The sequence below is a fragment of the Leucopleurus acutus genome (genome assembly GCF_964270905.1).
Source record: "Leucopleurus acutus genome assembly, chromosome: 2".
Classification (NCBI taxonomy): Eukaryota; Metazoa; Chordata; class Mammalia; order Artiodactyla; family Delphinidae; genus Leucopleurus; species Leucopleurus acutus.
This window is the reverse complement of record NC_139143.1, coordinates 72,372,264-72,385,426: the sequence shown is the minus strand read 5'-3', so window position 1 is coordinate 72,385,426 and position 13,163 is coordinate 72,372,264.

Genomic DNA, 13,163 nt, shown 5'->3' with positions numbered 1-13,163 from the left:
GCAATGGATCTAAGGAGGCAAAACACTGGAAACAAGACATTTTTCAGTCTGGCTGGAAGAGAGGCTGCAAGGCACGTAATGCAGTGGGGGAAAGATTGGAAAAAATAAGCTAGAGCTAGTTCATAGGTGGTCTTCAGTAACAATTTGGAATTTATATTCTAAATAATGAAGAGCCCCTGAAGGTTCCTGAGCTGCGGGTGGCATGGTGAGACTTCAGAAGAGTTCATGGGCAAGGCAGATTAGAGGAGAATGCAACCAGTGGGAAGAAGACAAACTAGGGGGCTTCCCTGGTGGCGCAATGGTTGAGAGTCCGCCTGCCGATGCAGGGGACGCGGGTTCGTGCCCCGGTCCAGGAAGATCCCACATGCCGCAAAGTGGCTGGGCCCGTGAGCCATGGCCGCTGAGCCTGCGCGTCCAGAACCTGTGTTCTGCAACAGGAGAGGCCACAACAGTGAGAGGTCCGTGTACCGCAAAAAAAAAAAAAAAGAAATAGACAAACTAGGATAGAAATACATGGTGGAGGTAAAAAGCAAAGAACTGGGTTATCAGTGAGGGCATGAAGAGGAGGGGGTAGATGAGAGAAATGTTGTCGAGTAAAGGCCAACAGGATTTGGTCATTGGTGGTCATGTGGGAAAATGACATCAAAGATCATCCCAAAGTGTGTATTCTGGATGTCTGAGAAGATAGTCATATTATCAACAGAAACGGAACTTAGAAGGTGACAAAGGCTGTGGAACACCCAAGTGCTTATGTTTGGTCATCAACTGGAAATGTGGGGCTGGTGCCAGGAAGACACAGAGAGAGAAACCCAAAGGTTCTGTTCAGTCCATGTCTTATTTTACCTCTGTGGTATTTTCATTGTTGATCCCTCCCTCCTCAAAACTCTCCTCTTGGTGGGACTTCCCTGGTGGTGCAGTGGATAAGACTCTGCGCCCCCAAAGCAGGGGGCCCAGGTTCAATCCCTGGTCAGGGAACTAGATCCCACATGCATGCCGCAACTAAGAGTTCACGTGCCACAACCAAGGATCCTGCCTGCCACCACTAAGACCCAGTGCAACCAAATAAATAAATTAAAATATTTAAAAAAAAAATTCTCCTCTTGGGTTTCTGGACAACATCCTTTCCTTGTTTTCCTCCTTCCCCTGTAGCAACTCTGTCCTAGGCTCCAACAGCTCCTTTTCTGCTACTTGTCCCACAATAGTTATGTTTCTCAGTCTTTTTCTCATTCTGCACCCTGTCCCTGAATGTTTCATCTTTGCCCATTACTTAACCACGCCTCCATGTAGATGGATCTGTAGAAGGCGGTGGTTGAGAATGCAGGTTCTGGAATCAGCCTAGGCTCAAATCCCAGCTCCACCATTTCCTGGACACGTGGTATGGGACGAGTAATGTGCCTTGATCTTTCGCATCTATAAAATGTGGTTACAGGGTTGTGAAAGAGGATTTAACATGAGGATTAATACAGAATGTGGTACATAATAAATCCTCGGTAAACGGTTATTATTAGTAATCACAATTTGTAACTGGAAATCTAGATCTCTCTCCTGATGGCCAGATGCATATAGTAAGTTTTCACCTGGGCAGGATCCCCTGAAGTCTGAAAGTAAACTCATCATCTTTCTCACCTCCCACAACCCTCTCCCTCCTCTGTGTTACAAACATTCATCCAATCATCCAAAGTAGAATCCTGGGAATCATCCCACATTTCTCTCACTTTCCAACTCCCCATTTCCATCTGCCGTGAATTCCTATAAGATAAAAGTCCCAGTAACTCAACAGGCCATAAAAAGCCCGTCATTATCTCACTCCAGCTTCCCTGCCCAATTCCCACCACTCCTATTCCCCAATGTACTCACATAGTCTACTCCAGCTTCATACCAGGTACTTGCCATTATTCACAAACACCAAGCAATCGAATATGTGTCTTTGTACATTTCATTCCACTGCCTGAATGTCCTTCTTCCAACTTCTTATGCTCAATACAGATAATTTCTATTTGCCTTTAAATACTCAGCTTGTGTCACCTCCCTGTGAAGCCTTTCCTAACTGCCAGTGGGTATTTAGGTGCCTTTCTTTCTGTTTCTATAAAGAGGTGTGCTCTCCTGTTGTAGCAGTTACCACACTGGAAGTATTGATTTGTTTTTCTCTCTTCTCCAGTAAATTGTAAGGAGCTCACAAGCAAGGACCATGTCTTACGGCTCAACTCTCTCCCTCACCCCCCAGTCTAGCACAATATATAGCACATAGCAGGTTCTTCAATGTTTTCATATATTCGTGAATAACTGAACAATTAAACAAAACAAGATAATCCTAGAAGTTTCATGCCCCCTTTTTTGTCAGCATGATTAATCATAAAATTCACAATCATATAATTCAAAAGGTTTTCTGGTTTAGTCCACACCTCTGGAAGAGTAAACAACAGTTTTTCTATCTTATTTTTCAAGATATATATCTTTTCAAGCTAATGAGTAGTTTTTATTTTCTCCTTCATGCTTTCCTGCATTCTCTAAATGTTCTCTGGTTAATCTCTTGATCCATACCAAATCAGTCACCTGATAAAAATCAGAAAATGTAAAGGAAAGCCTGAAATAAATTTAAGTCTTCAAATATGATTAGACCCTCTTTAATTCAAATGGTTGGGTAATGTGATGTCTAAAGATTATCATTCAAAGTGCTAAATGGTCATTGTATTGGGTGTTGAGGACCAGGGTGAGGGATAAATCCCAGGTAACAAGATATAAAAAAAAGAATAATTTTTAAGCACATCCTTCTAATTCAAAGACAATATGTCCTGGGACTTCCCTGGTGTTCCAGTGGTTAAGAACCTTCCAATTAAGGGGATGAGTGTTCGATCCCTGGTGGGGGAACTAAGATCCCACTTGCCATCCCACATGCCCCAGGGCAAGTAAGCTTGTGTGCCGCAATTTCTGAGGCCACCTTGGAGCCCGCACACCACAACTAGAGAGCCCGCCCGCTGCAACTACAGAGGAGCCCACGCGCCACAGCAAAGAGCCTGCACCCGGCAACTAAGAACCGACGCAGCCAAAAATAAATAAACAAAATTTTTTTAAAAAAGGAATTGTTGATAATTTTAAAAAGACAGTAGGTCCTACTAAGGGAGGTTGAGGGTAAGAAAATTAATTCCTAGTTATTACAGTGACCTTACAAGACCAGCGTTTGATACCTGTCAGCAGCCTCTGTTTGTGGAGGCTCTTAACGTTTTCATGCAGTCTCTTGGGATCAGCCTCTCTACCCTCTCCTTCGACACACCTGGACCTTTGGTGATCACCTGCTGGAAAGCATTTCATCCCGCCATCACTCTCCCAGACCCATCTACAATGGGAACCTTGACTCTGGCCCTGAGCCATCTCCCCAAGTGTCCGAATGGACAGAAGCTCTGGGTCCTGGGCTTCCTCTAGCACTTTGGGAGCTGACATTGTACTCCAGTGTCCTGAACTTTTTGATGAAAAGCTCTCTTCCAGATTGAGAGAATGAACCATAGATAATGAAAGGCACCAAAAAAAGGAAACTCTGAGGGACCAGCCTGCTCAGAGATCAGTGACTTGGACAATGTTGCCACCCATCGGTCAAAAATAAAAGTACAACTGGTCATTTTACCGAATTTGGAGTGATTTAACGGAACATTTCACGTGGAACTGGAACCGGCAGTAGCTGAATTCTTATTACCATTACTACTGGTGCTTTGACAATAAGCCGTTTATATTCATAACACAATCATAATTACAGCGGATATACGAGCAGGGGCTGCTGCAGAAATGGAGATTTGGGGAATTGGAGTAGGAAAACTGTTCAGATCCTGAAGAGAGAGTGAAGGGCAAAAAAGGTTGGACAAAGTGCCCTGATGAGAAAAATAGCTGGAGAAACTGGAAGATAACGGCTGAGCGCCTCCTGTACACCACAAACCGACTGACCTAGGTAACTTCACAGGACGAATCTAATTTAATCCCCACTAAAACTCTACCAGACTGGTACTTCTGTGCCCATGACTAGAGTGGGAAGGGCCAAAGAAGCGACAGATTTGCGTAAGCTCACAGCTCAGCCCCAAGAGGGCTGGTTTGAGCTCAGGTCTATCTGTCCTGTTCCCAAAGTCCGTTCTCATGCTACCAGCCCTAAGCACCTGTCCTCACTTCTCAAATTTGTGTAGGGCAGATGTTGAGTCTATAAGATGGGTTTTTGTTGTTGTTGTTTTTGCGGTACGCGGGCCTCTCACTGTTGTGGCCTCTCCCGTTGCGGAGCACAGGCTCCGGACGCGCAGGCTTAGCGGCCATGGCTCACGGGCCCAGCCGCTCCGCGGCATGTGGGATCTTCCTGGACCGGGGCACGAACCCGTGTCCCCTGCATCGGCAGGCGGACTCTCAACCACTGCGCCACCAGGGAAGCCCTATTTTTACTTTTTAATGGGACTACTAGAAAAAATTTAGTTACACATAAGGACAGCATTATATTTCTGTTGGAGAGCACTGTGTTTAAGTCATGCAAACATGCTTTCATAAATAAAGGCATTTCATACATTAATTAGTACAAGATCATGGATATGAAATGAAATTAATTCTTCCTTAGTTGATAGACAGAAAGCTGTCACCTGAGGTTCAATTAAAACAGTAATTATAAAGCAGGAGTTTCATATTGTGAGGAAATTAATGAAGTCTGATTTTCTCTGGTTGCGTCTTATAGGTGACTGAATTGTTCACCAATCATCCCAAAGTTTTTATGCTGCAGATTACATTAATAATAGTGTGATTTATATACTAGAAGCATGTGGCCTATCAGGCTGAACAAAGAACTTCACATTCTTACATTAAAGAAAGTAGAACCATTGCTGCTCCACTCAGAGGTGTGTTCCTAAGGCTGTGGAATCTTCTCACCCCTATCTCGTTCAGTGCCTTTAAACTGGTGGAAATCTCATTGTAAGCTAGACTGTCACACCCTAAGATTAAGGCAATTCAGCCTCCAAGGCTCAATTCCAGGCTAACCAGGGTTTCTTGGCAGGTTTTTCTTATCTCATCAAAAACAACCCTGGAAAAATGGCCCTGGAGAAATCTACAAGCCAATGAACTCCTAAAGATTGGATATATTCAAAATTCCTAACCAGGGATTTAAAGAACAGGTTTAGTCAATGGCTCCCCAGGGTGACAAACCACTGGTCCAAACCACATGGAGTTACTTCCTCTGCAGGGCCCTCAGAACAACAGTGAGCTGGGACTAGAACACAGCAGCAAGTGTGAGCGCCAGCAGGAATGCTTCCTGCCTGCCCCAAAATTTTAAAGAGCCTCCTTTTGCCCTGGAGACAGACTCTCTGTCCATCATGATGCTGAGTTTCCAGACAGGAGGAGGATGGACTAATTGATTTCTCAAGTTCACCTTTAAAACCAGACTCTGATCTTCAGCTCTCTGCAGAAAGGAACACACAGAAAATTATACTGAAGTAACAAACAGCCTTGGTCTGAGGTCTCCTAGGAACCCATTTGAACAGTGCACGATGCAAACTCAACAGATATATTCTGCCAGCTCTTCTCAATTTTCTCTGCTATGTGTGATATTTTCCATGGATGAGACCAGAGATGTTGGTTGTAAATGATAGTCAGATGTTTAAACAATTTCGTTGCTGAAACATGATAATTTCCAGAAGCCCCTTTTCTGTACACGGTATCTTTTGGTAAGACCCACCACAAGGAAAATGAGTTGTACAAGAAGAATGGCAGAAGATCTGTAAATTAACAAGGAAACTAGACCATAAAATACCTCAAACAAAACAAAAAATCATTAATAGGAAACAGGCCAGTTTTTAGGGGTCATGGAAAGAATACACCCTGGGTTCTCAGCACTGGCTACATTTCAAAGTCAGTAACCTCCAACTTGTCAGGGAGGATTGTGGTTAATGCTGCAAAAGACATGTGCTGAAAGGTTTCTAGTTGCCCTTAAATTCCTGAATTTCTAGTCAGAATATCATACCACACATGTGCAAAACAGAAAAGTCTGGTAAAATTTAAATGGGTCCTGCTGTAAGTAAACCCAGTATATAAAATCTTAACTTATAAAATCAATACATTAGAAGGTGAGCATTTATATCGAAAAAAGGACAACTTCAAAATATTTAAGTGAAATTTTCCTTATTCAGATATTAGGTTGAATCACATGAAATTGTCCATACTTGACTGTTTTGACCAAATAAAATCAAAATCCTGGCAATCTCATGTGGTTCAATACATACATTTCACTAACAACATAGGGGCTAGAAAAATTTAAAGAGAGAATTAGGAATGCCTACTAATTTCAAAGTGGCAGAAATAAAAATTCTTTTAATGCGTCTCAAATAACAATGCAATGTCAACAGGAAAATATTTTGTTCAACATTTTCAATTTTGATCTACATAATCTTTCAGTAGCACATTTATAGCCTGTTTTAATCCTAGTACCACAGGATGTAATCAGCGATGACTAAGAATTTTGGTAATAATTTGGTAATGACTAAAATAATAGTAATAAACTCCATATTTATATTTTTCACATTTCAAAGTAGCTTTAATTGAAATAAGTCTATTAAGTCTTGCCCCACATCCTTGTGAAAATGTGATAGATGGAAGAGAAGGAGAAAAAAAAAAGGAAAGATGAACTAATTTTGATTATCAGAATTTATACATCCAGACGAGGATTGCTTTTCAAAGGAGTCTCCATAGGAAGCTATATGTCTACTTCCAGGTGACATGACAACATTGCTCAGAATGTCTATGGAATTCCCCTTGGAACTGCCTTCAGAGCTATATAAGAAAACCAGTACATTACTTAAAAGTCATATTTCTCCTTTTCCTTCTTCTTGCTTTTAAATTTCAAACTAGGATCAGCCAGCTATTAGCCTGCTATTTCACAAACTTAGATCCAAATGCTTTGGGGTTATTTGCTAAAATACATACATAGTTTGTCCAAACTCATAGAACATACAACACCAAGAGTGAACCCTAAAGTAAACTGTGGACTTTGGGTGATGATGATGTGTCAATGTATGTTCATCAGTTGCAATAAATGTATCACTCTGGTGAAGGATGTTAATAATGGGGGAAGCTATGTGGGTGTGGGGTGAGGAGGTATATGGGAAATCTCTGCTCCTCAGTTTTGCTGTGAACCAAAAACTGTTCATTAAAACTAAATTCTTAATTTAAAAAAAGGGAAAAGTTGCATACATACATAAAAATAAAATTAAAACTATTTTGGGAGAGGCAAATTTGTCTACACTGAGGATATCCAAGAATGCCTGGTAGATGTACCACTTTCCCTCTTTGTCTGCTTATTCCTCCTCTTCTCCATTAGTATCCTCCATCTCTGAGAAGAAAAAGCAGTCTGTTATCTTTAAACCAAAGCTATTAGGAATGGGATGGTGGGAAAATATCCCTAACAGTGGCTGACTCCTATCCCACTCTGAGTGACTTCAGAATGTTCCTTTACTCTTTCTTGCATCTGTTAACATATCTGAAAATTTCAGAATGTGGCAGGGATTCGTGATGTAATCTCTCTATGTGAGAAGAAATACAAATGTCTAGCAAGCATATAACTAACAAGCAGGGCAAGTGTTTTTCTCATAGACAATGTAGGGAAATGAGAAAAACGCTGCCTGGCAAAGTTTTCACAGTTTACTTATTTTAAAAAATTGCATTGACCCATAAAATAAAAGTATTTCTTATGCCCATGTCAAGCAAGTGGATTTTTACTTTGAGGGTGACAAATAAAAATACTTTGGAGATAAAGAATAAAAATGACAGAAATGGGGCAATCGAGGCTACTCTATCTCTTCTGTCAATCTGGAAAGGCTTGCTGAAGAAATTGGGGTTAGTGTCCCCGGCATGACCGTGGGTTCAACGCTCGGCCAAACTGCAGACGCCGGCCCCGAGCTTCCGCGGTTGCTGAGGCAACAGACCTCCTCCGAGAAGCTGCCTCTGACCAAAAGGTCCCCGCCTGGTCGCTTGCTTTCCGAACTAGTTTCCACTGCCTACAACGCGCGGAGAGACTGCCCAATGGCATCAGCCCTCTCTAACGAGCCCTCCATTATCCACCAATCAGGTGCTGATACATAAAGTCCGACGCTGAATGGTCAGTTCCAAAAGTGGGCGGGGTTGAGGAAACAAGCTGAACGGAGGTGAGTGCTGCTTTTCGCTCGCTTTGTGAAATGGATGTTAGTCACTAATGCCCAATGTTCTATTTAGGGCAGGGACGGGACCCTCAGTCGGGGTTCCTGTGAGGCTAGGAAAGCAAGGTCAGAGGAACCCCAGGAAATGAGAGTCCCCTGGACTCATGCTGGGATGTAGGAAGGACCTCCGCCGAGCCCACCCCCATCCGAGATTACACAGTTAGGTCCGGACAGTACCCTCTGCCGGCATCTGATAAACCCACCGGAGAAGGTGACTGGATCACCAACCGCAGGCTTTGTTCCCTAAGATAGGAAAACCAAACATTATTATTATTATTATTATTATTATTATTATTATTATTATTATTATTATTATTACCTTACTGCCCCTGGGAAGGGACAGTAGCAACAGGTCATATGAAAGTCTGTAACTGAGAGTAAGCTCACGGAAGATTTGGGCGTGTAGGAGAAGTAAGGTTCTGAGTTGAAGAAGAAAATGTTTTACTTTGTTCTTCAGAGGAAGAGACCACTGTCAGCAAAAAAGTGAATGCAGTGAGGTGACTAGTATTGTACCAGCCCCATTCTACAGACCAGCGAGACCTCCTAGTCAGGCCGAGGGTTTCAAGAAGAAAGGAAGACAAAGATGATGGAAGATAACAAAGAAGAAAGAAGAGGGAAATATTTGAAAAGCCTAGAAGAAGAAAGGGAACAGCTAAGCCAGTGGGAAACAATAGAAGAAAATGAAAATTCTCAAAGCTTCTGCCCTGCGGTAGAATGACTTTATTTTCCTGCCCACCGTCAGGATATATGAACAAAAGCCGCTGAACTTGTGGAAAAAATTGAGGCTGATTTAAATTCGTCCGGACCCTGAAAATCCAGGATGTAGGGGCTTGCCTGGTGGCGCAGTGGTTGAGAGTCCGCCTGCCGATGCAGGGGACACGGGTTCGTGCCCCGGTCCAGGAAGATCCCACATGCCGCGGAGCGGCTGGGCCCGTGAGCCATGGCCGCTGAGCCTGCGCGTCCGGAGCCTGTGCTCCACTACGGGAGAGGCCACAACAGTGAGAGGCCCAAGTACAGCAAAAAAAAAAAAAAAAATCCAGGATGTATATTTGTCCGTCCTAGGGTTGATTCAACTCATAGGCCGGGAGGCCTGCCCCAGTGGAGGAAGGATACAGAATGGCTAAACGTCTGGAGAATTCTCATCTATCAGCACTCAGAGTGGGTAGGGTACTGTCCTCAGGAAGTTTCAGAATATGGTCAGTCCTTTATCAGAATTATTTTAGATTCACTTAAAATTTTTCATCAAATGCACATAAAACATGGAATTGTGCTTCTCTTGAAGCTGTGCTGACCTTGTCCTTTGTCTCAAAGCATGCCTGTTCTGAGAGGAATAATAATGATGATTTTTTAAAAGCCCTACCTACATGACATCTTTGTACTTTTCAAATCATTGTCTTACCCCATTCCCTCTTCTTCTGACAGTGTGCCTGATTCAGTCACCCCTGTTCTCACAATGGCTCACAGAAGTCACTTCCTACAGCTCGCATCATTACACTGTTTTTTATTTCTTTTTCAAACTTGTTTCTGATTTCCAGAGAGGCTGTTGTAATTCTTAACTTACTATATAGAGAGTTCCTTTTCCAGGAACATTATTAATGCAAGGAAAGGTCTCTCTTTTCCATCATGGATATATACCAATGCTTCTTACCTTGGGCTTTGATGGTCTTCTCACTCTGTGTTATGAAACCAGCTTTACTGTAATTAATTTCCACTCCCTTGAGCAGCTCTGCTCAGTCAGTTCTCTATTTGCCCCTCAAGAGTTTCTCTTGTTTCATCCTTGCATTTTAAGAGCTGGGATCTATCCTTATTTGGAGCCTAGTATCGTGTTCCTCACAGAGCTCTGAAATTGTATAGCAGAGTGAAGGGTGTTGACTCTCTTTAATTTTCAAACAACTTAAGTGGCAGTTGTTTAGCTTCTACTGTTTCCTGCCTCTTCCTTTTCCCTTTCCCTACAGCCGATCCACCTTACTGATGTTTTAAGTCATTCTATCCGCTAGTATTTAGATGAATTGTATTAAAGGCTTTGAAAAACTTCTAGATCTTAGACCTATTGGCCTGAAGGTTTCAGTATTCACTCCCCCGCCCCCATATGGGCAGATGGTGTGTGTTGTTCTTCGATTTCACCTTCTATCCGCCTTAGCATGACCCTCTGCGTGCTAAGCCTTAGGAAGGAAAGAATTGAATAGGAATCACCTCCCCCAACTCCTGCTCTGCCATCGTTTTTTTAAATGTCAAATATTTGGGACATTCCCATTTATTCCTGAATCAGCATAGTCTGAGTGTTTGGAAAAGAGGTATTAGGAGGAGAAGAAAAAGATGAGTGAAAAAACTGAAGTGAAAGATTTCTCTCAAGAGCACCTGCTCAGGGGAAATAGCTCTGGAGGACAGACTACTCTAGAAGTAGTAGGATACACAGAGGAAGAACGGGAGTTCACAGGCAGATCTGAAGTCAGTGTTCTAAATGGAATGTGGGGATGAGGGAGATTGTGCAAACTGGGGGTCACGAGAACAAATGTCTGGGTTCACATCCCAGCTCTAGCACCTACTATCTGGGTGACCCTAGAGAAGTCACTCAGCCTCAGTCTCCTTATCTGTAAATGGAGATAGAATGGTACCAACTTCATAGGGTTGTTGTGAAGAATTAAGTGGGTTAGGGACTTCCCTGGTGGTCAAGCAGTTAAGACTCTGTGCTCCCATTGCAGGGGGCCCGGGTTCTATCCCTGGTCAGGGAACTAGATCCCTCATGCCGCAACTAAAAGATCCCACGTGCTGCTACAAAAGATCCTGCATGCTCAACGAAGACCCTGCATGCCGCAACTAAGACACAGTGCAGCCAAATAAATATTTTTTTAAAAGAAGAATTACGTGGGTTAATTATATGAATTGCTTGGAAAAGAACCTGGCCTTTGGAAGTGCTAAATAGGTATTAACTATTGTTATTATAAAGCCATAATCTCAAACCCACAGCAGTTTGCCACTATGTGAGTATCTCTGACAGAATCAATCTTTGGGTAAGGAGAGTGGGGCATAGTTTCTCATACTTGCTTGTTCCTTTCTTGCAATAGGCCATACTTGGTGTCTAGGATATTAATTAAGCAAACAAGCTTTTGCTTAAAATTCAGTAAAAGCATCAGAATCGGTTTTCATTTCTACTACAGTACAAGGATGAAAATGAACCCTCATGCATTGATGGTGGAATTTCCCAACAGTAGTTCCACTGTGACCGTATTAGTAGCAGCAGCAGTAGAGAAGTAAATACATGAGAACCTCTTCTATTCCCCATCCCTCTCCCCCATAGCTCTCAGAATTCCACAATTAGATCCTTCATTGCTACAAAGAGAGGCAAAGAAATCAGTGCCCTGAGATCCACCACTGAAATTAAGCATTGCTTGTGGGCATGACTCAAGTGACTTTGACATTCAAACATAGGTAGGGATAATGGGAAATGCAAAGGGAGTGAGAGAAGGTGAAGTGTTTGGTGGGAACTGATAAGGTGGCCACAAGGTGGCACAGGATGACAACCAGAGTGCTCCCTTTCTCCCAAGTGACTGCATTTTCAATGAGGGCTCTGTTTCTGCTGCCCTGACTCTTTTACATCTTAATACCCTGAAACACTCTCTGCATCTTCTTTCTCTTCCACATTCCACAGTCTGTGGTCCTTTCTTCTTTGAAAAGTTCTCCTCAATTCTCACTGTTACACTGAACATGGATTCCCTTCTCTCTCAGTTGACCCTGATGGCTGGTCCTGTACTCAGCAACCCCCCACCTCTGGAACACGGGCTCCTCCAGTATATCTCTAAGTCGTTTTCTTTTTTTTAATTGAAGTATAGTTGATTTACAATATTGTGTTAGTTTCAGGTGTACAGCACAGTGATTCAGTTATATATATATATATATATATATATATATATATATATATATATATTCTTTTTCAGATTCTTTTCCCTTATAGGTTATTACAGAATATTGAGTAGAGTTCCCTGTGCTGTACAGTAGGTCCTTGTTGATTACTTTATATATAATAGTGCATATATGTTAATACCAACCTCCTAATTTATCCCTCCCTGCCTCCTTTCCCCTTTGGTAACTATAAGTTTGTTTTCCATGTTTGTGAGTCTCTTTCTGTTCTGTAAATAAGTTCTTTTTTTTTTAGATTCCACATACAAGCGATATCATATGATATTTGTATTTCTCTGTCTGGCTTACTTCACTTAGAATGATAATCTCTAGGTCCATACATGTTGCTGCAAATGGCGTTATTTTATTCTTTTTTATGACTGAGTAATATTCCATTATATGTATATACATACCATATCTTCTTTATCAGTTCATCTGTGGATGGACATCTAGGTTGTTTCCATGTCATGGCTATTGTAAATAGTGCTGCTGTGAGCACTGGGGTGCATGTATCTTTTCAAATTATTATTCTGTCTGCATATATGCCCAGGAGTGGGATTGCAGGATCGTATGCTAGCTCTATTTTTAGTTTTTTAAGGAACTTCCATACTGTTCTCCATAGTGGCTGCACAAATTTATATTCCCACCAACAGTGTTAGGAGGGCTCCTTTTTCTCCACACCCTCTCCAGCATTATTATGTGTAGACTTTTTGATGATGGCCGTTCTGACCAGTGTCAAGTAATACCTCACTGCAGTTTTGATTTGCATTTCTCTAATAATTAGCAATTTTGAGCATCTTTTCATGTGCCTGTTGGCCATCTGTATGTCTTCTTTGGGGAAATGTCTATTTAGATCTTCTGCCTATTTTTTGATTAGGTTATTCGTTTTTGTGATATTGAGCTGCATGAGGTGTTTGTATATTTTGGAAATTAATCCTTTGTCAGTTGCATCATTTGCAAATATTTTCTTCCATTCTGTAGGTCGTCTTTTCATTTTGCTTATGGTTTCCTTTGGTATGCAAAAGCTTTTAAGTTTAGTTAGGTCCCATTTGTTTTGTTTTTGTT